The following is a 25,342-nucleotide window of genomic DNA, read 5'->3' as shown; positions in this document are numbered from 1 at the left end:
GTATACATTTCTGCCCACTAGCTGCTTCTGCCTGAGAAAACTATTCTTGTGTCATGCAACACACGTTACTTGAAACTATAGTTTGCACTTTGCAGTGGCCAAGTCTTGTATATGTTTGAGTAATCCGTATCTAGCACTTTACTAACTTTATGCACTGTTTTTTTAAATTATGTTTTTCTATAATTGCTTTAAGATTGGCTGTTGGCTTTGAAAGCCAGGCCATCTTTCAAAACTGATACTCCTTATTCCTAACTATATTCTAGAAAATCAATCATGCCAGTGATTGACCTAACTAGAATTCTTTTCCTTAAATTAATATTCTATTAAAATAAGTGTTTTACTTAATATTCAATAAAAAACAACAACAACAACAACAACTTTCATGAGACTTATCTTATGGCCTTAAAATGAACACGCAAAACTTACGAAGTTCAGAGTCACGGGCACCGTGCAAGCTGTTTCTCAGCACTGTTTTTACACTGTCATTACATCACAAATAGTTTTTCATGACATTACCCCACATTTATGTGTGTGGCAGGACTCCCCCCAAGTCTGCCACTAAAAGCCCTTAGTTCCATTCCAGCAGAGTTAAAACTTCTCAAGCTATCCGTCCCCTTATGCCCTTCTCTTCCTACTTAGGCGAGCTGGGATTGGTTGCTCGTGCCTTTATAACCAGCCATTTTGTAGATTTAGGTGTGGCTAGTTTCAGATCAGTGCAGACAGCAAACAGTAAAGACGTCTGTTTTTCCCTCTCTGGTGAGGCCTCCCTGCCTCATCAGGTTTTTTGCTTTTTGAGGGGAGTCTCCTCTGTGCGCACCCTGCCAGAGGGTCTCTAGAAGTTTAGTTACAGTGAGGACCTCTTTTTTTTTCTGGAATCTCCTCAGGACTGATGACCAGTGAGCCCATTCATTCCCTGAATGTGGCAAGCACCTGTGATAGGCCTGGCTGTGTGAGGTGATTGAAGGCCAGAAGAATCCTGTTATGGGAAAGGTCTACCTTGCTGGCTGGACTCAGAGGACAGGGTCTGAAAACCAGTGAGCCCCATTCACTTCATGACTGTGGCAAGCACCTGTGACAGTAGAAGATTTTTGATTAGGACAATATTTTCTCTTTTGTTGTGTAAGGAGGCTTTTTGAGGCACTCCTCCTCACTGGGAGCCAGGCTGGACTAGCAGGCTTCTGAACCACAGACTTTTCAACCCGAGGAGTCCCCCTTTTCAGAACATCTAAAAGGACACTCCATTGAGATCTCCACCCAAGGGACCAGGACACAGGGCTGGGTGATCGGTGAGAATCTGGAGATCAAACCCTCATGGGGTTTTGCTATGCTAAGAGGAGACCCCTGACATAGCAATCCCAGGTAAGCCACTGGGAGAGCTTTTAGTGCATGGGTTGTTCTACCAGTTTGCTGAAGAAAAGGACATCTTCCCAGAATGAAACACCCTAACTGCACAAGAAACCATCTGTAACTGCATACTCCTTTAAAAATGGACTTAAAGGGAAATTAAACAAGTCAGTAAATTATTATTTAACACCCACTTCCTGGTGCTGCCTGTTTTGTTCACTGCAACTCCCTCCTGGGTTTGCCACAGCTACCGACACACACACACAAGAGTTTTTCCCCTACTATTTGGGCCATAGACGAGAGTCTCTCTCCATAAAAGGGATCCACCTCTGGGACAGAGAGCTGAGGACCTGGGAGGAGTGCTGGCCGGAGCAGCCCCGAAGCGTATAAATTAGATATGTACCCTGAAGGGAATTACGACTCCCAAACAAAGGGGGTTACTTGTGTAATACAGAACGTTAGAAAATATAACACATCCTCCCTCTCATGTTGTTCCCTCTGTCTTTCACCCCCTGTATTTCTCTACCATGTTCATCGTTTCTCTCTCTGTCCCAGCCTAATGCCTCTAACCTTCATGCATGTCTTCCATTGCTATCCCACAGTATTTTCCTTATTATATTTCCATTTACATGCTTTCCCATCTTTTCTCTCCGAGCCCGGTTCCCAGCATGCTTTTTTTTTTTTTGCTTTTTGTGCCTATTCTCTCCTGTATGTCCTTCCCTTTATGTCATTCAGGAATTACATTTCTAACTCGGACAACAAAATTCTCACCTTCAATATCTCAGATGATTATGGGATGATGCATGGGAAAACCATGACTGAGATGTCATTTGTGATGCAACAACACTACAAATGGGTGCTGAGGATCAGTTTTTATGGCTTCCCTTTATTACTTTGTCAGACTAGCATAATTTAACTCATTATTCTTGTAGTTGAAATACCTGGGTTTTGTTTGGTTTGGTTGTACTTTGCTTTATGTTCATATCAATATGTCCGGGGAACATTAGCACAACTGCAAACTAAGAACTGGCACCTTTCTTGCTATGCACATGCCCATAAGTTCACATTACTGTCCATAATGACGATCACACCATCATTTTATTAGAAGCATCGGCACCAAAAGTAAGTGTCTATCCCCTTTAGCATTATTGTATCTCTGTACTTTTGATCTTAATATTAAAATTGATCTCGCCAAGTTTATCAATTTCTATTGTATAACCCCACCATAAAAATTCAGACATGAATTGTATATATGCTGTGTGTACATGCTGATGGCATGCCATAGAAATTAGTATGGAGGACAGTAGCATGGCCAAATATACTGATAAAAGCCTTTTAATGGTTTCTTTTAACTTTGTGAAATTTGAGGGAATGCAAAGAATTATACACTAGAAAAAAATCTCAGTTGTAAACTAGGAAATGTGAGGAAATAATTAAATCCACATGTAATCTTTTTAATAATCAGGTGGAATCATGAGAGTTCCAAATGCCAGGTTCAAAGTAACATCGTTATTAGTTTCATGCTGATATTAACACTGTATTGGTTACTGAATTTTCAAGCATTAAATTCCCCCTTTATTTAAGCATTAAAGTCCTCCGACACGGCATGTTTCGCCAGTCGGCTTCTTCGGGAGGGACCTCACTAGGATATTATGCAACTGTATATAGCCCAGTGATGTGTATCCTAGTGAGGTCCCTCCCGAAGAAGCCGACTGGCAAAACATGGCCCTGTCGGAGGACTCTAATGCATAAAAAAGGGGGGGCATTGCTTGAAAATTCAGGACCTGATACAATGATAATATCAGCATGAAACGAATAATGATATTACTTTGAACCTGACATTTGGAACTCTCATGATTGCACCTGATTATTAAAAAGATTACATGTGGATTTAATTATTTCCTCACATTTCCTAGTTTACATTTGTATTTTGGTATGTGAGGCTTCTCCATTCTCGCTAGTATTAGAAAAAATCTCCACAGAACAGAGCTGACCAGTCATGAACATCATTTGAGCAGCAGGAGAAACATTTAATTGGGCTGAATATCACCAGATATTAATTAGTTTATTTGATATACTGCCTTTCAAAATATAATCAAGGCAGTGCACAATAAAAAGAATATATAACACAATACATAATAGAACATACCAAAATATCTTAAAACCATATAAGAAACACCATGTTCATATAATTACTCTCAACACTAAAATACCAATAGCTAAATTTTGAGACCTAACAATCAGTCACAACCAATCCTATGATGAACCTATTGTTCCATCACTGCAACAACATCAACTGCACCAGCTCAAAATATACATGGCTAAGGATTTTGCAGAATAAAGACCTATATTACTAGCTTGTTAACATGTAAAAAATGTAAAACCACATTTCTTGGGTATCCCAGCGAACTGCCTATGCCAATTTACCACCTGCTACTCTCTGGAAGAAGCCAATAACCAGATAATGTAAACAGCACTTCCTGTGTGGTTTATCAGAAGTTTAGGCATCCAATGCAACTCCTCACACAGTGGGAGTTCAGAGCTCTGGACGGAAGGAAACTACTCATGCACTCTTTCTGATTCAAGCTATAACAAAAGATTCCCCTTCAAAAGGCTCAACTTCAAGGTTCACAAAAGAGGAGGGGTCTAATACACTGTTCACCCCAGTTTCTTTCAGGAGTAGATTCTGAAATTATGCAGCAATTATGCACTACGTTGGGCTACAATTTAAATTACTTTGCATATTAAATCAAGTGACCTTATTTTGTATAAAGTTCTTTTCTAACCTTACTTTGTAACTGAATAATTTATTTTGTTTTTTGGGAAATTTGTTGGATGGGAATTTATAATATCGATATAGGGGTGGAGGGATGAGGAGAGGGAGGGAGAAGCAGGGATCAGGGAAGGAGATCAGACATAGATGTTGGCCTTGATCAGGAATGCTCCTAGATTGCCCCTTTTTTACATCTCTATATTTACACATGAACCATTATTTGCGCACATATGTTCGATGTTAATAAAATAGCATGTACCTGAGTACATTTATTTATTTATTTGCACATGCATATGCTAATTTTTACACACACAACCTTGTGAAAATTCACCTCTAAGAGTTGGGCAAAGCTGCACCAAGAGGGGCATGAATAACCCAAAGCACTATGACTGGGCAAAGCAGAACAACAGAGGCATAAACAATAGAGATGTGCTTCGGTCGAACCTTTTGGTTCAGCCTTCATTATCGGCCCGCCGTGGGAAATTTCGGTTTCCTGCAGTTTGGGCTTTTTTTTTTTTCAACTGCCCCAAATTTTGGGTTAGCGCGCTAACATTTCAATGCCCTGCTAGTGCGCACTAACCCCGAAAAACGGAATTTCCAAAAATCTCGGGAAAATTCCCTTCAATTTTTGGAGTGGCCTAGACAAATGCACATCCCTAATAAACAAAAGCCTCAGTGAACTGAGCAAAGCATCAAAAACAGTGGCAAGTACACACCAAGGCACTGTGACAGGGACAAAGTAATACTAGCAACAGTGGCATGAACACCCTTTAAGGAATGTAAAAGGGGCAAAGCAGCACTAACAGTGGCAAGAGCCCCCAAGGCACGATGGACATGAACACTCTAAAGCGGGGTAAAGCAACATCAACAGTGGCATGATCACGCCATGACACCAAAAGAAACATAGAAATGACGGCAGAAAAAGAGCAAATAGTCCATCCAGTCTGCCCAGTCTCTTGCTTATATGTTTACTAGACCATAAAAGTCAAGGCCCTCATTGGTTGCTGTTTGAATCCCATTCCCCATTACTTGACTGTGCTTATCAGTTTCCCACACTAGCCCTCGATCACCGTTGAATCTAAATCCCTGTTATGCCTTGCTATTGAAGCAGAGAGCAATGTTTGAATTACATCACAGTAACAGTCTTGTTGTTTAAGGGTAGTAACCGTTGCATCAGCAAGTTACCCCCATACTTGTTTCCCCAGACCGTAAAAGTTGGGGTCCTCGGTTGCTGAATGAATCCAATTCCCCTTCTCCTCCTGACGTTGAAGCAAAGAGCAATGATGGAGAATCAAGGCTTATTGGTTAAGGGTAATAACCACAAGTTAGTGCATGCACTCTTTTCTTCTTTATTTTGGAGACTCGCTCATCAAATAAAAGCCCGACTCATGCCGAGTTTCGCCCACTCAATGGGGCTGCCTCAGGGGCTACAATATACAAATAATAAATCTTAACAAAACAGGACATACATAAATCAAATATAAAATCATAAATACATATAAATGGTAACATACAAAGTGGACCATATAAAATGAAACATATAAATTGAAACATACATCATGAAAATTGTAGCTTGACAACCAGAGGATGTGAATGTGGAAGATTGAATGATTTTACCTGTATGCACAGTATTTATCCCATGCCCTTTTGAAAAGAGCACCAACAACAATGTCATGAACATCCCAAGCCACCGAAGAGAGAGGCCAAACAGCACCAACAATAGGAGAAACACCCCAAAGAATCAAAAGAGTAGTAAAGGGCCCCAATAAGAGTGGCATGAATACCCTAAGGCACTGAGAGAGGGGAAAAATAGTACCAAGTCACCATGAAAGGGGAAAGAGCAGGCAGGCAGTAACAGAGGCAGAACAACAAGGAAAGGTGCTGAACTAGGAGAGAGTAGGGTGGGAGAAGGTTTTAATTTTTTCTTTTTATGTTTTTGATTTGGGAACAAAACACTCCATTATAACCAAGAGAGACTAAGGCCAGAAGGAACTGGCTGGGCAGTAATAGCAGCAGAACAGCAAGGCGCTGAACCAGGAGAGTAGCAGAGAATGAAAAGTGTCAAAGCATCAGGAGTTGGACAGGTAGCAACAGTGATACAAAAAGACAGCAAGGTGCTGACCCAGGAGAGAAGTAGGACAAGAAAAGCAGGCTGGGCAACTAGCAACAAGACAGCAGGCAGCTGAGTGCAAAACGTAGGGTCATTGATTCAGTGTAGCTGTGCACTCAGTCCTCCTGCTACTTACATGGAATATCAGGAAACCCAGCAGAGGAAGGTTCATTTTATTGAAGACCACTAACTCTGATGCCAGCTGTGAGCGATGTGGACTCACAATTTCCCTTGCCATTGAGAATACCAATACACTAGGCATGCTGGTTGCTGGATAATAAAGAAAATGCTGGGCCACTTTGGCCAGGTCTGGTTAGACACAGCCATGTGTGGCCAGTCTGCCATCAGGCATGCGGCTATGTCCTTGATGGGCTCTGTGAGATAGCGTGTGACTGAAATTTATTCAGGGGGTTTCCTTTGCTGCAAATGGTTATAGCAATGGCCTATGTTAGAAAAGTCCATTCTGTGGTGGACTTAAGAAGGGTGGTGGATGAATTAGGGAGAAGAAGTAGTATCAGACAAAATGCTGCTCATGCAGACAGTACTATAAGGGGTGCCCACTTTTTCCTCCACTGCATCACCACCTCTGGTGCACCCTAGCCACCAGCCACCTCTGGTGCACCCTAGCCACCAGCATCTCCTTACAGTAAATTAGACTGTTGGACCAGGGGGCATTACTCCCTTTTACCCATGGGTTGCTCAGGGAAGCTAACATGTAAAACTCCAGCTAGGTGAGGGATTTGAACATATTTTCTAATTGCATTGCATGGAGTACATGAGCAGCAACAACTCTGTTTTCAGACCATGTTTCTGCCAGAAATCCTCTTACTTCTCCTCCAGGATTTTGACTATGGGGATGACCTTACCCAGGATAGCTCTTGTTCAACTCAGATCTTCTGTAGCATATACTTGAAGACCTTCTGCATTATGTGTAAAAATCCTGACACTACAGGAAAGATACACACCTATCTAGGTTTCCAGAGACAACTCATGAAAGGCTATCTATTTTTCCACCAACTTCTGCAGCATCAGATAGGTGGAATTTCACCTAATGCCTATACCCCATCTACAGACACATCATGGAGTAGCTGCACCTCTTCACGCTGCAGTGGAAATGCCCTGGCATTTTCCTGAACCTCTCTATTAGCTGCTTCAGGACTAAGCTGCCACATTCCTTGGTCTCCAGTCCTGCGGTGCCCCTACTTACTGCCAGGTGTAGCAAATTTGCAAAGCATCAGATCCCATGATATTCCCTATCCTTTTGTTTTTTTTTTAGTTTTCGGTTTATTTATTTGATTTATATTCCAAAATCTTCCACTGCATTTTCATGTTACGGATTCAATCTGTAAAGAAAAAATCAGGAATAACAACTGTGACTTGCTGGCTGACATGCCAGCTTTCCATCACCCTCTTTCTTGCTGCTAAAATATGTACCGAGGTATGTCTCTGGTTCCAACCCTTGGTGGGCAGCCCAGCCACCTGCTGGTCTGCCACCACTAAAGCTGCTGCCTGCATCTGCCCTTTCCTGTTGCCGTCAGTTCGCTGGCAGGGAGAGGTAGGTGTGTGTAGCATTCTGACTGGTCCAGATGCCACTGGTGAATGGGACAGTTCTCCCCTCCACCATGGCCAGCTGTACCTGCATCTGGGCATTGTGTTTAGTGTACAGGATTGGGATCACCTGCCTGCTAATCTTGAAGGGCACTTGGGGGCTAACAGTAAGAGCTGTCACTTAAATCCGATGGTTTTTAACTACTTGCAGGGATTGGACATCCAGAACAATCATTTCCCCAATGTGCCATGTCACTATCATTGATGCTGCCTTCCTCTTACCCCAGAATATTGATGCGGAATACCAACCTTTCTATCCCATGGTAGCTTGCTGCTGACATGAGGGTTGCAGCTTCTGCCACCTTATTGGGGGAAGGAACTGGGCAGGGGTCTGCTTAGGAGACAGACTTTCCATTTTCTATGGCTTTCCTACTCCCGCGGCTCCTGGAACCAATACTAATGAATGTTATTTTTGCAAATTGTGGAACATACCACTGTTTGAAAGATAATCAAACATTGATGTCTTCTGTAAAACACTCATCTCTGTAAAGTGACTCCACATCTCTATCTTGTGGGAGTTCCTCATCCTCTCTGGGCCCTTGGGGGTCGATTTTAACACCCGCGCGCGTGTGCGTCCATTTGCGCGCGCGGTTCCTGATGCACGCGCATGGACGCACCTATTTTATAACAGGCGTGCGTTTGCACACACGTTATAAAATACGATTCCTGCATGCACACGCATGCTGGATTTTAATGTCCGCGCGCGCATGTGTGGGCAGGTGGCCTCTTCTGTGCGAAACAGGGGGATTTTACAAAACAACGCGTGGCATGGGGGTAGGGTTTTTCCAGTCCACTCCAATTAAGGGAGCGGAGTGGGAAGGAACTTCCCTATCCACCTAACTACCCTGCCTGCCTTTTCCCCCCTCCTCCCTGACCCCTAAGCCCTACCAAACTATTCAATTTGTATCTGCTCCTTCAGAGCAAAAGTAAGTTACGCGCGCAGCTGGCCAATTGCTGATGCACACTTCCCCGGGAATGGCCACTGTCCCGGCCGGCCCCTTCCCCCGCCCAGACCACGCCCCTGGCCCACCCCTTTCAGACAGGCCGGCACTTCTGCACATACCGGGGAGCGCGCGAGTGGCCGGGCCGTTCTTAAAAATGTTCTAGACGTGCGCACGGCCCATTTGCTCCGTAGATTTTAAAGGATCTGAAAACGAACGAAACAGAAATGTTCATCTACTTTTGGAGGCACTGTCCATTTATTTTGGATGCAACAAACTGAACTGAGAATGGACTCGTTTGTCAGCTTTGACTATTTGTTTCAAGCTCTGTGCATCCCTGCTTGAGGCGGGAAAGATATTTCTGTGATCTTTAGAGAAAGGAAAGAATTTAACACCCGCGCGTGTGCGTCCATGTGCGCGCGCGGTTCCTGGTGCACGCGCATGGACGCACCTATTTTATAACAGGCGCGCGTTGGCACACACGTTATAAAATATGATTCCTCCTCTGGATCCAGTTGTCCGCCCTCTCACAGTCCCAGTCCAGTCCTTCCTTCCTTTCTCTCTCCCCGCCCCCCCCCCCCCCGTCCCACCCCAGACCTCTTTCTTGATCTTCCTCTCCTCACCTCAATTCCTCCTTCTCTCCCTTCCTGTCCCCACCCTTCCCAAGCCCCCTTTTCACACCAACATTTCTCCCAGTCCTCCTTTCACACACACCCATCTTCCTAGCCCCCTTTTTGAATCCTCCTAACCCTTCTATTTAAACTCTGCCCCTATTGCACATGGCCATGATTCCTCCCCTTCCCCCTCCCCCCCCCCTTCCATCTCTTTCCCATGCTGATCCAGGAAGAGGAGAGCACAGTGTCAGCACACTGAACCCTGGCCTCCTTCTCTACCACCCAGGGCCTGATTGCCGCTTTGAGCCATATGGGACACCCCACAGCCGCTCAGTCCGCAGCAGGAGCCACAGGAAGGAGTGGATGTTGAAGCACTTCCCACACCTGCAGAATCATAGGATACCGTGGCCCTGGTCATGTGCACAATCACAGACATGCACCCGAATGGCCAATCTATCATCACTAGATCTAGTCAGGAAAAGTCACTATCTTTCCTCTCTGTACCTAGGTTGACTTTTAGTGCAGTCCATTTTCTCATCTACAGTGTGAAATGGACAAGGCCCTTCAAATTCTTGCTGCCTGACCTTTGTGGTCAAAGATGGGTATCACAAAACACTCCTGTCCCTTGGTTCCCCGCATTGGCTGGCTAACCTTCAGAGGAAGGTTAGTCATTCTTCCGGTGGCCCGCGACGGAGAAGAACTAACACGAGGCGGTAAACCACATTTAATAGACATGAAGGATCATTTTGCGGTGAGGTCAGAACCCTAAGAGGTTGGTTACACACTGTCATCACATTCCCCTGAAGAAAGACCACGGTCTGAAACATGAACGGTTCATGTCGGGATTGTATTTAAAGGTTTGATATTTACCTACCAACAAATTTGGGAAGTCGGTCACGGACCCGCTTTAAAATTTACATCGAGTATAATAGCTTGCACTGATTTGTTTAGCAAGAAAGATTAATGTCTACAGTGCCACGGAAGAACCTGATTTTTCATTTGGACTTTCACAAAAAAAGTTTTGTTTCAAAAAAATCTTTCACGGAGGAGGAGGCAGGTTGATGATTATAACCAATCACATACTGGTGGGGAGACACCTACACTGTATATGAAACCTCCCTCCCACTCCATAAATATATTTCCTGAGTTTTTGAAAAGTTTTCTCTTTGGAAATTACATAGTTCCACGGAGTGTAGGTTCATGAAGGTAAATTCTTAAAAATTTAATACAGCTCTTATAAACGTTTTAAAAAAAATATAATTTTGTCAGCGATTGAGTAACACCTAGTTACTCATGATTAACGCTTAACCTTCAGAGGAGGCAGCAGTGCTATGACCTTTTCCCCAAATTCCTGATTCAAACTGGACCAACAGAGAGACACAGACAACCTATGAGTTCTTTTTTCAACAATATATGTACTTTTTAATTTCAGTTTTGATCTATTTATTCATAGGCATTCCACCATAGTAGTACTGGAATTTCTACTATAGGCGATGCATATGTACATATAGGGATACAGGTACATCATACATAAGCAGTGCTTTGATGTAACCTAATGTGATTTCTCCCTTGTGTATGGAGGGAAGATGATGAAGCAGTGGCCAGCATGTTTCCCATCCGGGGTGACATCTAGGACATCTCCCAGAAAATTATCTGGAAAACGTTCATCCAGAGCCGAGGCTGCCCTAAAGCATACAGAAGGGCCCCTGTCCACCAGGGCAGGGAAGATATAATTTAATTAGTGTTGTGTTCCACGCCCGCAGCCATCCGTGGGTGCGCCCCTCTACTTGAGCCGTGGCGGCCGCGGCGGCGTCGGGGCAGACCACCCTGCTACATGTGCCCGGTGCCCCCATGCATCGGTGCGGGCCTCCGGGCTGGCCGCCGGGTCAGGAGCTGACCCTGCTCCTCCCTTGTGGCAGCTATCGGCTTTCCTCCGCGGCCCGAGATCCAAGATGGTCGCCGCCATCTCAGGCGCGAGGCCGCGCCCCCTCACTAGAATTAAAGGGACCTAAGCCCTTTAATTATCTTCAGCTGCTTCCAATGATCCAGAGCAGAGGAAGTATAAAAGGAGGCTTCCTCTGCTCATTCCTTGACTTGGCAACTTCCTTGGTTAGTCAGGTCTGCTTGCTGCGGTGAGTTCTTGTGCTTTGGATCCTTGTTCCTGTTTCGTCTGGTGTTCCTGACTTCAGATCGGCTAGCGGTGATTCCTGCTATTGACTTTGGATTGGCAAGCGGTGATTCTCTGGCGTGTGACTTTGGACTGACAAGTGGTGATCCCTCGGTGTGTGACCTCGGACTGGTGAGCGAGGACCCTCTGGCACTCGACCTCAGACTCTTGTTGACCGTAGTCTCCAAGGGCCCGCCTAAGTCCCAGCGGCCCGGGTCCCTACGGGCTCCTCCCGGGGGGACCACGGGCTTCCAGGGGTGAAGCTCCAGTCGCCCTTGCACCGAACACTCGACCTCTCAAAGGTCCACCTAAGTCCCAGCGGTCCGGGTCCCTACGGGCTCCTCCTGGGGGGACCGTGGGCTTCCAGTGGCGAAGACACACTTTTTCTCTTCAAACGTCTCGACTCCTCGTCTGCCTCCACAGTCACCTCTGTCTTCAGTGCCGAGACTCAACTGGTCACATCTTCTGCTCCTGCCTCGCCACCCGATGGGAGAACCTTCAGATCTTCCTCCTAAGGTATTCCATCCTCCCGTCAGCCCAAGGGTTCACAAGCCTGGGCATAACAATTAGACTGAAAAGTTTGCATGTCTATGTGAGTCTATATGTATATATGACAGCTAATCTGATTTCACACACTGCTTGTTGGCTGTGCATGCAAGTGTGACTACATGGCTATTGTGAAATAGCATGCAGTTCCGTAAAGTCAATTTTCTCTTACTAGCACCAATTATTTATCATTTTCTCATCCATGCTGCATGGCTGTGGTGTTGTTTGGTCACTGGGCATACGTTTTCTGTGTCTTGCTTTTGGAGGCCATTGCTAACGTGCCCATCAGTGTTGTATATGCAAGTGTTCGCTGTTTCCTTTCCTTCTTTGCTATACCAACATGATGGCTTCATTTGTTGTTGCTCTGTCTTATGTTCTGATCTCCGTCAGTCCTTCTGGCATTCTTTGTTCGGCTACAGTTCCATGCTTGGCCCATCTTCATGTGTCAGCTTTCTCTCCTGCCATTGACGGTGGCTAACATTGCCTCTGGACTTGACTTAGGTACCTGTTGTCTTTTTAATTTACAACCCACCATGACATGCTGATCCCTTGGCAAGAGGTGGGGAGAAGAAGTATGGGGGCCATTGGAGGAACGTCAGCATGCCTTTACCCTCCACTCTATAAAATCTGAAAAAGAGCCTTCAGCTAAATGGCAAAGATCTGCAGTTTGAAAGTTTATTTTTCCCTGCTGTAAATGAGTCCTTTATACTTTGCAGAATTTCATGCATTATGTCCTTTTTTTTTTTTTTTTTTTTTTTGGTGCGCCACGAGTTCAGAAAAGCAATGCAGAGAAGATTCTTCAAAGTCCTCCAAGCACAATTTACTTAGGAATCTGCACCATATCGTAATTATGACTTTGTATCTGAAAAGAGCTATTTAGAGGTACAAAAAAAAAAAAAATAAATAACAGCAAAGACAGGTAGCCCATGCTGTCCTAACCCCACTGTTCCTTCTTATGAGATGCACTTTTAAGAGCTCTGTCAGAATAGCCCTACAAAGTCATGGGATTGGGTAGGGGCTCGTCACACTGTCACCAACTCACTTTTCATTAGACTGTTACTCCCTGTTAGCCTAGCCAAGCAGAAGAGCTCAAAACACATGCACAAATTAAATCGACATCCAAACTCCACCAATATACAAAGCAATTTAAATGATATTCATTAGAGCGATGACAAGCTCTGATGAGGCTTTCAGGAGTGGAGTCCTTCAGCTTTTGCCGACTCGGTTTCACGGTCATTGAGGCGGAACGGCAGTGACTGCACCTCCAGTTTTGAGAGGAATTTAAAGAAAAAAAAAAAAAAAGAGAGAGAGAAAAAGAAAGCGGCTGAAAATATGACTGCTTCCTGACACACCTTCCTCATTTTATTTCTCTCTCTCTCTCTCTCGTTCCATCCTACGATGTTAAGACTAGGGGGGGGTGGAGGAATGTGCTTCCTTGGACTGGAGTCCGTACTCCAAAGAAGTGCTCTCCATTTTATTTTTAACCTTTTTCATGAATACTCCAATTAAAAGGAGTTTCAGTTTGCAGTAATTTCATTTGCTCCCCTAGAAAGGTCACTAATTCACAATTATGATGGTCATAAACGCGTCCCTGGAATCCTGCTGTGTAAAATGGATGTCAGACACCGAAGCTTAATAAACTACTTACGATTGCTAAATCTGTTTGGTGGCAGGAAAAAATGTATTTCCTTCCCCTCAAACTCCCCCTCCCCCCCCCCCTTGGCTTCCAGCCACTCTGTGCAACTCATTTTCTCACCTGTAACTTATCTGATTTAACAAAGTGGAAATGTACTAGTTCCCTGCTTCCCAAAAACTTTCAAATCCAGCAAGGTAAGTGGGATTGCACCTCTTGAAGTCTAATCTGACTGCAAGGCCCCAGTAATATTAAAATTTTTTATTTATTAATGCAATTAGATTTCTGGCAGTTCCCAGAAACATCAAAAGGGGTTACAATCAACAACAACAACAGATGCAAGTCGAAAAAATCAACAGACTGGTCAAGGTTTTGAAAGCTGTGTTTCAATGAAAAGCGTAACAAATCAGACGAAAGGGAATAAGGGATGTGATAGAAACATCCAAGTTAGGGTTGTGTTGCCATTTGTTTCATTTCATTTTATTTTGTTAAGCTTGCACTAACGTTTTTTTTTTAGCATGCACTAAAATGATTAGTGCACAATAAATCATAATTAATGCACGTTAAAAAAAAATAAATTAGTGCGTGCAAAAATGAAAAAACAAAATACACTAACAAGCGGATGCTAAAAGCGTTGCAGGTGTGAGCAATGGGGATTTTAAAAAGCTGCAAAATATGCACAGATGTACCCATGCATACGTGAGGAGTGAGGGGCTAGAAAAGGAGAGGGTCATGGACGTTCCAGGTTGGGGCCAAGACTTACCCGCTTAACATCGACTTTTAAACCCGAAGAGCACAGCGTGCGTCAGCTTGTTATCCACGTAACTTTACTGCTGCTCCAGGTAAGGAGCAAGTCTGTAGATCTTGAGTTTTACGGCCTACAACACACAGGGTGAGGGGTCCGGGTCAACTGGGGGGGGGGGGGGGGGCCTGTAGGATGAAGACCTTGATATTAATTGGCAAACTGGTGGGCTGATTGGAAAAGCTGGGTTGCCTCTCATGCAAGCATGTTTTAAAATTTGCCGCTGACATGAGTGTAAAAACTGACCATGATCCTCTTGAAGACACCACGCAGTCACACAGTAGCTGGGCTGGAATAACCTCTCAAAATTAGGAGCATACTTACGCACAGTTGGTGCATTTTAAAACATATGCACGTAAGTCTGTGCACAATTAAAATTTCTAGCGCACCCTCGCTCGCACACCAATACGTACATGCATGGGTGCACGCATGACTCATTTTAAAATTGACCTCAAAAGATTTTTAGGCTGCCTGCCCCTAATTCAAATACCTATCAAACTTCAATGAAGCACAGTAGGGTAGTATTTTCAAAGTAAAAAGAAGCTTAAGGAGAAGAGGGGGGGTCTAGATACGAAATTAGAAGCGGGGAGACTGAGAGGAAAGTGAGGAAATACTTCTTTGCTGAGAGGGTGGTAGATGTCTGGAAGAGCCTATCAGCGAAGGTGGTAACAGCTAAAATGGTGAAGACAGAATTCAAGCATATTTGGGAGAGATTTCGGCCTAGATTTAGAAAAACACCGTGTCGTCATGAATCCCGCAGTAACGGAGGGCAGTCCTGCGATAGGCAGCAGCAATCGCACCTCCGCACCCTGTAAGACTCCTAAAATGTTGGTTCTGTTCCTGATTGGTTTTTCTCCTTCCCAGGCCCAATTGAGACTAAATAGGACTCATTTGAGACAGTCTTGGAACTAGTAGTGACAAATACTATTTCTGCATGCTCCCTGTTCCACGCGCAGGTCACCAGAGGCAGGCAGAGCTCTGGAGTCTCAATGCATGGATGAAACGATGGTGCAAGGAAGAGGGATTCAGTTTTGTAAGGAACTGGGGAACCTCTTGGGGAAGGGGGAGTCTCTTCCGACGGGATGGGCTCCACCTTAACCAGGATGGAACCAGACTGCTGGCGCTAACCTTTAAAAAGGAGATAGAGCAGCTTTTAAACTAGAACAAAGGGGAAAGCCGACAGTCGCTCAGCAGCGCATGGTTCGGAGAGAGGTATCTTCAAAGGATACTAATGCATTAGAATTAGGGCATCCCGACAGTGAGGTTCCAACAATAAGAAAAGTAGTCCAAGTGCCTGTAACTAAAAACTCACCTGAGCTAAAACATTCTAACTTATCCCTATCAATTAAAAAGCAGAATGAAAATACAAACAAAAAAACCAAACTTTGAAATGTTTGTATGCTAATGCCACAAGTCTATGAAGTAACATGGGAGAATTAGAATGTATAACAGTGAATGATGACATAGACTTAATTGGCATTTCAGAGACATGGTGGAAGGAGGACAACCAATGGGACAGTGCTATACCGGGGTACAAATTATATCGCAATGACAGAGAGGAGCACCCGGGAGGCGGTGTGGCGCTTTATGTCCGGGATGGCATAGAGTCCAATAGGATAAACATCCTGCATGAGACTAAATGCAAAATTGAATCTTTATGGGTAGAAATCCCTTGTGCATCGGGGAAAACTATAGCAATAGGAGTATACTACCGTCCACCTGGTCAAGATGGTGAGACAGACAGTGAAATGCTAAGAGAAATTAGGGAAGCTAATCAAATTGGTAGTGCAGTAATAATGGGAGACTTCAATTACCCCAATATTGACTGGGTAAATGTATTATCAGGACACGCTAGAGAGATAACGTTCCTGGATGGAATAAATGATAGCTTTATGGAGCAATTGGTTCAGGAACCAACGAGAGAGGGAGCTATTTTAGATCTAATTCTCAGTGGAGCACAGGATTTGGTGAGAGAGGTAACGGTGGTGGGGCCGCTTGGCAATAGTGATCATAATATGATCAAATTTGAATTAATGACTGGAAGAGGAACAGTATGCAAATCCAAGGCTCTCGTGTTAAACTTTCAAAAGGGAAACTTTGAGAAAATGAGAAAAATTGTTAGAAAAAAACTGAAAGGAGCAGCTACAAAAGTAAAAAGTGTGCAACAGGCATGGTCATTGTTAAAAAATACCATTCTAGAAGCATAGTCCAGATGTATGCCACACATTAAGAAAGGTGGAAAGAAGGCAAAGCGATTACCAGCATGGTTAAAAGGGGAGGTGAAAGAAGCTATTTTATCCAAAAGATCTTCATTCAAAAATTGGAAGAAGGATCCAACAGAAGAAAATAGGATAATGCATAAACGTTGGCAAGTTAAATGTAAGACACTGATAAGACAGGCTAAGAGAGAATTTGAAAAGAAGTTGGCCGAAGAGGCAAAAACTCACAGTAAAAACTTTTTAAAATATATCCGAAGTAGAAAGCCTGTTAGGGAGTCAGTTGGACTGTTAGATGATTGAGGGGTTAAAGGGGCACTTAGAGAAGATAAGGCCATCGCAGAAAGATTAAATGATCTTTGTTTTAGTGTTTACTGAAGAGGATGTTGGGGAGGTACACGTACTGGAGAAGGTTTTCATGGGTAATGATTCAGATGGACTGAATCAAATCACGGTGAACCTAGAAGATGTGGTAGACCTGATTGACAAACTGAAGAGTAGTAAATCACCTGGACTGGATGGTATACAGCCCAGATCACTGAAGGAACTAAAAAAATGAAATTTCAGACCTATTAGTAAAAATTTGTAACCTATCATTAAAATCATCCATTGTACCTGAAGACTGGAGGATAGCAAATGTAACCCCAATATTTAAAAAGGGCTCCAGGGGCAATCCAGGAAACTACAGACCGGTTAGCCTGACTTCAGTGCCAGGAAAAATAGTGGAAAGTGTTCTAAACATCAAAATCACAGAACATGTAGAAAGACATGGTTTAATGGAACAAAGTCAGCAAGGCTTTACCCAAGGCAAGTCTTGCCTCACAATTCTGCTTCACTTTTTTGAAGGAGTTAATAAACATGTGGATAAAGGTGAACCAGTAGATGTAGTATACTTGGATTTTCAGAAGGTGTATGACAAAGTTCCTCATGAGAGGCTTCTAGGAAAAGTAAAAAGTCATGGGATGGGTGGCGATGTCCTTTCATGGATTGCATACTGGCTAAAAGACAGGAAACAGAGAGTAGGATTAAATGGACAATTTTCTCAGTGGAAGGGAGTGGGCAGTGGAGTGCCTCAGGGATCTGTATTGGGACCCTTACTTTTCAATATATTTATAAATGATCTGGAAAGAAATACGACGAGTGAGATAATCAGATTTGCAGATGATACAAAATTGTTCAGAGTAGTTAAATCACAAGCAGATTGTGACAAATTGCAGGAAGACCTTGTGAGACTGGAAAATTGGGCATCAAAATGGCAGATGAAATCTAATGTGGATAAGTGCAAGGTGATGCATATAGGGAAAAATAACCCATGCCATAATTACACAATATTAGGTTCCTTATTAAGTGCTAGAACCCAAGAAAGAGATCTAGGCGTCATAGTGGATAACACATTGAAATCGTCGGTTCAGTGTGCTGCGGCAGTCAAAAAAGCAAACAGAATTTTGGGAATTATTAGAAAGGGAATGGTGAATAAATCGGAAAATGTCATAATGCCTCTGTATCGCTCCATGGTGACACCACACCTTGAATACTGTGGACAAACATCTCAAAAAAGATATAATTGCGATAGAGAAGGTACAGAGAAGGGCTACCAAAATGATAAGGGGAATGGAACAGCTCCCCTATGAGGAAAGACTAAAGAGGTTAGGACTTTTCAGCTTGGAGAAGAGACGGCTGAGGGGGGATATGATAGAGGTGTTTAAAATCAAGAGAGGTCTAGAATGGGTAGATGTGAATCGGTTATTTACTCTTTCGGATAATAGAAAGACTAGGGGGCACTCCATGAAGTTAGTATGTGGCACATTTAAAACTAATCAGAGAAAGTTCCTTTTTACTCAATGCACAATTAAACTCTGGAATTTGTTGCCAGAAGATGTGGTTAGTGCAGTTAGTATAGCTGTGTTTAAAAAAGGATTGGATAATAGGGATGTGAATCGTTTTTTGACGATTTAAAATATCGTCCGATATATTTTAAATTGTCAAAAATCGTTAGGGCCACGATACAATACCAATTCCCCCGATTTATCGTTAAAAAATCGTAAATCGGGGGAAGGGGGAGGGCAGGAAAACCGGCACACTAAAACCCCCTAAAACCCACCCCCGACCCTTTAAATTAAATCCCCCACCCTCCCGAACCCCCCCCCCCAAATGCTTTAAATTACCTGGGGATCCAGCGGTGGTCCAGAACGGCGGCGGTCCGGAACGGCCCCCTCAATTGAATCCTGTTGTCTTCAGCCGGCGCCATTTTGCAAAATGGCCGCCGCAAAATGGCGGCGGCCATAGACAAAAACGATTCGATGCAGGAGGTCGTTCCGGACCCCCGCTGGACTTTTGGCAAGTCTTGTGGGGGTCAGGAGGCCCCCCCAAGCTGGCCAAAAGTTTCTGGGAGTCCAGCGGGGTTCAGGAAGCGATTTCTTGCCGCGAATCGTTTTCCGTACGGAAAATGGCGCCGGCAGGAGATCAACTGCAGGAGGTCGTTCAGCGGCGGTCCGGAACCCCCGCTGAACGACCTCCTGCAGTCGATCTCCTGCCGGCGCCATTTTCCGTACGGAAAACGATTCGCGGCAAGAAATCGCTTCCTGAACCCCACTGGACTCCCAGAAACTTTTGGCCAGCTTGGGGGGGCCTCCTGACCCCCACAAGACTTGCCAAAAGTCCAGCGGGGGTCCGGAACGACCTCCTGTGTCGAATTGTTTTTGTCTATGGCCGCCGCCATTTTGCGGCGGCCATTTTGCAAAATGGCGCCGGCTGAAGACAACAGGATTCAATTGAGGGGGCCGTTCCGGACCGCCGCCGTTCTGGACCACCGCTGGATCCCCAGGTAATTTAAAGCATTTGGGGGGGGGGGGGTTCGGGAGGGTGGGAGATTTAATTTAAAGGGTCGGGGTGGGTTTTAGGGGGTTTTAGTGTGTCGGCTCACGATTTTAACGATTTTCACGATAGTTTACACACCCAAACGGCAACAATACGATTCCCCTCCCCCTCCCAGCCGAAATCGATCGTTAAGACGATCGAGGACACGATTCACATCTCTATTGGATAAGTTCTTGGAAGAGAAGTCCATTATCTGCTGTTAATTAAGTTGACAGAAAATAGCCACTGCTATTACTAGCAACGGTAACATGGAATAGACTTAGTTTTTGGGTACTTGCCAGGTTTTTATGGCCTGGATTGGCCACTGTTGGAAACAGGATGCTGAGCTTGATGGACCCTTGGTTTGACCCAGTATGGCATGTTCTTATGTTCTTCTTATGCTCTTATTAATTAAACCCATCTTTTGTCCATTAAATCAGAGCAATGTCAGTATCCTAAAAATGATCAAAGAGATTACTACCCCCCCCCCCCCCCCCCCCACAGCTGTGCTTATTAACTTTTCATTAACTTAAGGGCATTTCCCTTCCTTATTGAAGCATCAGTAAGACCCTTAATAAAAAAAGCTATATTTGGATCCTCATGATTTGACTAATTATTGGCTAATTTCTTCTCTTCCCTGCATCACACAAATCCTTGAGAGTATTGTTTTGAAACAATTTCAGAACTTTGTTGATGATTATCAAATTCTTGACCACCTACAATTTGGCTTTAGAAAAGCCCTGAGCACTGAAATTTTATTAGGTTCTTTAGTTGATGCTCTTAAGTGAGGTCTTGACTCAGGCAAGAAATACATTTTGGTATGCTGGATATTTCTTCTGCCTTTGATACTGTTGATTGCAAAATTTTGCTTTATCATCTGCAAGAATGCAGAATTTCTTGCATTGTTTCGAATTGGTTTCACTCATATCTTTCTGGGCGGTTACAGCATGCTAGTTCCAAAATAGATAGTTCTCCTTGGTACCCTCTGAATACCAGTGTCCCCAAGGGTTCTGCCCTTTCAGCATTATTATTTAACATCTATATGGCTCTGAGCAGTAAATTACCGGCAGGGCTCTGTATGGGATACCGGTTGTATGATGACGACATACAATTTTACATCCAGATGGTATTTTATGGAATAAAACAGCATTAGTTACCTGTTGTATCTAAGTTGTGCATCAATGTGTGAGGAATGGTGTGAGCATGAGTGCTGTGGTGTAGTTGATGGCCTATGTTGACAGCTGGAGAACACACTTTGAAGTGGGCCAGGCTGGAGCTTCACCTGTATCAGCAGCCTCCCCCACAGATTTGGCCCTTGAGTTCTGGCAGCTGGCAGGACTTAAGTGATTCTGAAGGCAATCTAAAACAGAGTCCAGAAACAGGTCTAGAGTTAGGACAGGCAGCAGACAAGGCATAGTCAAGAAACAAAGCAAAGTCAGGTCGAGACATCAAAGGATGGTCAAGTCCAAATCTGAGGTCAGAACCGGAGATATAGACCAAGACAGACAAGACATGGAGGAACAAGACAGGACAAGATGGACAAGGCAAGGGAAGACAAGACTGAGGACAAGGCAGAGGGACAAGGTGAAGCAACAAAGATAGAGCCAAAGCAGGAACAAGACAAGACAGGGTGAGGCAAGTCTGTTCAAGACTGGATGAGGCAAGGCTGGAAGGCTTAACGAGGACAGTCTGGAAGGCAGGATGAGCCAAGGCTGGATGAGGCAAGGCTAGAAGGCAAAATAAGCAACACATACTATCAGTACAGCAGGGGACCTTTTGCTGAGGCACTTCTAGGGCATGCGGCTGGCTTTTATGTACTCAGCCGCGTCACAATATCCAAGGATGCCAACAAACAGAATTCCCACCGAGGGCCTTTAAAGGGACATGTGCCACATACGTGCGCAACTAAGGATGGTCCTGCAGGAAGAGCAGCATAACATTGTCCCGGCAGTGTCCCTGCCACTGGGAAGGAGAGCAATGGCATCTTGGCAGTGCTGGGGGTAAGTGAAGCCAGTTGCAATGGTCTGCCACGAATGGAAAATGTAACACAATGGCTGACTCACCACAGGTTAGCTCTAAATCGCTCTAAAACTGAGATTCTAGTTCTGCAACATAACTTTTCACCTCCATCTTACCAAGCCATCCTTGAGAATCAAACAATGCCAGTGTCCTCTGCCATTGAGAGGGTTTCCATATCAATTATGATCTTTTTCTTTCAAAAGCCAGATTAAACCGTTCGAGTGTGGGGGGAGGGGGGTTCTAAATTATATCTTCTAGGTAATATCAAACCTTTACTATTTCCAGCTGACTTTCAGATCATTGTGCAAGCTTTAATATTACCCCTACTCGACTATTGTAATGCATTTTATATTGATTTTCCTGCTTTTTCACTAAGAGAACTACAAATGCTTCAAAATGCCACTGCAAGACTGATTTATGGCTGCTCATTGCAAGACCATATCTCTCTTGTGCTAAAGGAACTACAATGGTTACCGGTCCACTCACGAGTCATATATAAGGTCCTTTTGCTTGTCTATAATCTGCTTGCCCTGAATTTCTACTCTTGAGTTAATGCACTTCTACAGATTTACAACCCATGCCACGTGACCATGTGTTGTGATCTTTTGAGTGATGATTTTACATGCCCTCAAAACAATCAAGCCAGCTTGATGCAAATGCATGAGCGTTTTTCAATCACTGCCCCTGATTTGTAGAATTCCCTTCCTATGGTCCTGTGTTTCACTGGCCTTACAAAGACATTCAAGGGACTTCTTTTAGAGCATGCATTTGATTAACACATTTCATAGCAGTTTGGGTTTATATAAATATATATATATATATATATATATATATATATGTTTTGGCAGCTGATCCTGGAGGATAATGTCCAAGCACAGTACCAAGACAGCACTTACTCCTTGCTTAATGAGATTGGATTAAGCTTAGATAGAGGTAATACAGCTCCTCTCATCTGTCTGGAACTATGTGGCTTTTGACACAGTTGACCACTATCTCCTACTTATTCAACTATTTGATTGTGGCATTAGAGATATGTCAAATCTTTTCTTGAACAGTGCTCCTATAGTGTCAACTAGAATTCTGAACTATCTCCATCTTCACCTCTACTTAGTGGAATTCCTCAAAAATCCAGACTGTCACCAGTTCTTTTCAATTTATATCTTGCTCCTCTTACTATTTTAATATAGAGTCTAGGTTTTTCAGGATGCTTTTATGCAGATGATATACAAATGGGGTAGATATTCAAAAACTAATGGCTTAGTCATGATATTCTAGCCAGAAAACTCTTTATCCTGCTAGAATTTAGCTGGATATGTCGGGGGCATACCTGGGGTGGGTGGCAGGCACTCGGGGAGGAGTAGAGTTAGCCAGTTAGGTTATTCAGTTAGGTTAGCCAGTTAGGATATTCAGAGTTAGCTAGTGAACCTAACCGGCAAAATCTGGCCGCACAATAGGTAGGTCTAAAATTAGCCGGTTATCCGGCTTTTAAGATAGCCGGGTATATTCAGTGGCACTGCTGCACCACTGAATATCTCGGTTAAGTTAGCCAGATAGATGTATCCGGCTAACTTATCTAGCTGCTCAGAGGCCCCATAATTGCTAGTTATAATCCAGCTTCTACACACAGGGAGGATAACCTTGATACTGGTGCATGGGTGCACATATATGTGCATATGATGGCTTCCATCATGGAAGCGGCCATTTTATAACATACACGCGTATATGCGTGCATGGTATAAAACAGGAAGTACACATGTACATGTGTGCACCACTTTAGATGCACATGCCTATGTGAGTGCAAATGCTACCTCTACTGAATAAGTGGGGGAATTTTAGTAGACACGTGCCAAATCAATTACTACTTTTCCCAGTTCGTTCCCAGTTTGCACATGAAATGGATAAGACTTCCTAACCCCCCCTAGTTAAATAGCCTCCCTTTTACCCTGTTAGCCCTGTCCTTTAAAACTCTCCTTATCTCTTTACTATTTTTTGTTTTGGGACTTACACACCACCCATAGCAGAACTAAAGTTACACAGTAGGGGACCCCAGTGCGCATCCCTGCACGTAAGTATTTATGTGCTGGTTTCGTTCATAAATCCGGGAATGGCTGTGCCATGCCCAGACCCCACTCGTTCCCCGCCCCTTTTTCTGAAAAAAAAATTAGTGTGGACGCAGGTTATCTTTTAATATCCTTGTGGCGCACTTCAGCCTGACTTCTGCGTGTATCTCGCAGCTTTGGCATGCGTTGGGCTTTTAAAATTTGCCTTACATTGTCTGATTTGCACACTTGCTTAACTAAGGCTTCACAATGGCTAAAGTCTTTTAAGCTTAAAGCCAATCCTCAGAAGCAATCAGGTTTATCTGAAAACCTTCAATTGATTTTCTTCCTACATCTAGCATGGTAGTATGTGACTTACCTGTAAAAAATATGGTAACCACTCTAGGTGTAACCTTTGATAGCCCAAATAACTTTTTTCTCATCACATAGCCAAGCTTTTGCAGACTTCGTGTTTCTTCCTGAGATTTATACATCGGCTTCGCCCTTTTCTTGATTGTGTTGATCTTGACCCATTCTCTTGTTCTTTCTAGATTAGACTATTGTAAATCTTTATTTCATGGTCTTTTCTCCATGCCAATCAAACAAATTTAAATGGTATGTAACACTGCCGCCAAGGTTATCGTTGGTAAGTCCAAATTTGACTGTTACTCCTTTCCTTGTTGAGCTACATTGGCTCCCAATCTCTTTACAATTCCAGTTTAAAATTGGTCGCTTAAGCTTCAAAGCTTTATGCTGGGATTCCCCATTATAGCATTCTTCTGCAATCCCTTCATTACGATACTGCCAGCAGGACCTCTTAGCAATACCTTTGATTACTTTGAGAGATCCAGGGAAATGTTTTCCTTTTGTATCCCCTTGTTTATGGAATTCTTTGCCACTTAGCATCTGCCTAGAAAAGGATTATTTGAATTTTAGAAAGACTCTTATGGCCCATCTTTTTCTGCAAGCTTATCCTCACCTTGATTCCACTTAATTGCTATGTCTGTATGTATTTTTTATACTTATTTGATTTAATATTTTTTATTTTAGGATTCTGCTATTTTATGTTTTATTTAACATTTTATTGCCTTTTCTTTTTTATGTATTATAATTTTGTTTTATGTTCCATTTTTCTTCTATTTATGTTATTTTATCTGCTGATTTAATTATTGATAATTTGTTTTATAGTTTTTCTTTGTTAACTATTTACAATAATTTGATTTGTACATTGCTCTGTTTTACAACTATAATAACGTGATTCATCAAGAAATAATAAACATAAACATGATTGTAATATTTTTATTGGATCACATTTTTTTTTGTCTTATGCTTTAAATTTGTATGTTTTTATCATTTTATTGTGATTTTATGTTTTACGTTATTTGTTTTGTACATTGCTTTGGAAGTTTTTATTTTAAAAATTGGAAAGCGATTTATAAATATTGTAAATAAATAAATGTGTTGTTTTATGGGTTATAATTTATTATTGTTTTTGTTTTAATATGTACTGTTTTATTTATTTTTTTATTGTTTCTACTGTTTTAATATGTATGTTACTACTTGTAGTACACCTAGGGCCGCTGAATATTCATGTAACTTAGCCGGATAAGTTACATCCAGCTAAATTACTTAGCCATTTAGGATTTCAATATCTATTCCCTGGTGTACGGTGGT

Source organism: Rhinatrema bivittatum, chromosome 7 (assembly GCF_901001135.1).
Source record: "Rhinatrema bivittatum chromosome 7, aRhiBiv1.1, whole genome shotgun sequence".
NCBI lineage: Eukaryota > Metazoa > Chordata > Amphibia > Gymnophiona > Rhinatrematidae > Rhinatrema > Rhinatrema bivittatum.
Note: the sequence above shows the minus strand (reverse complement) of the source record.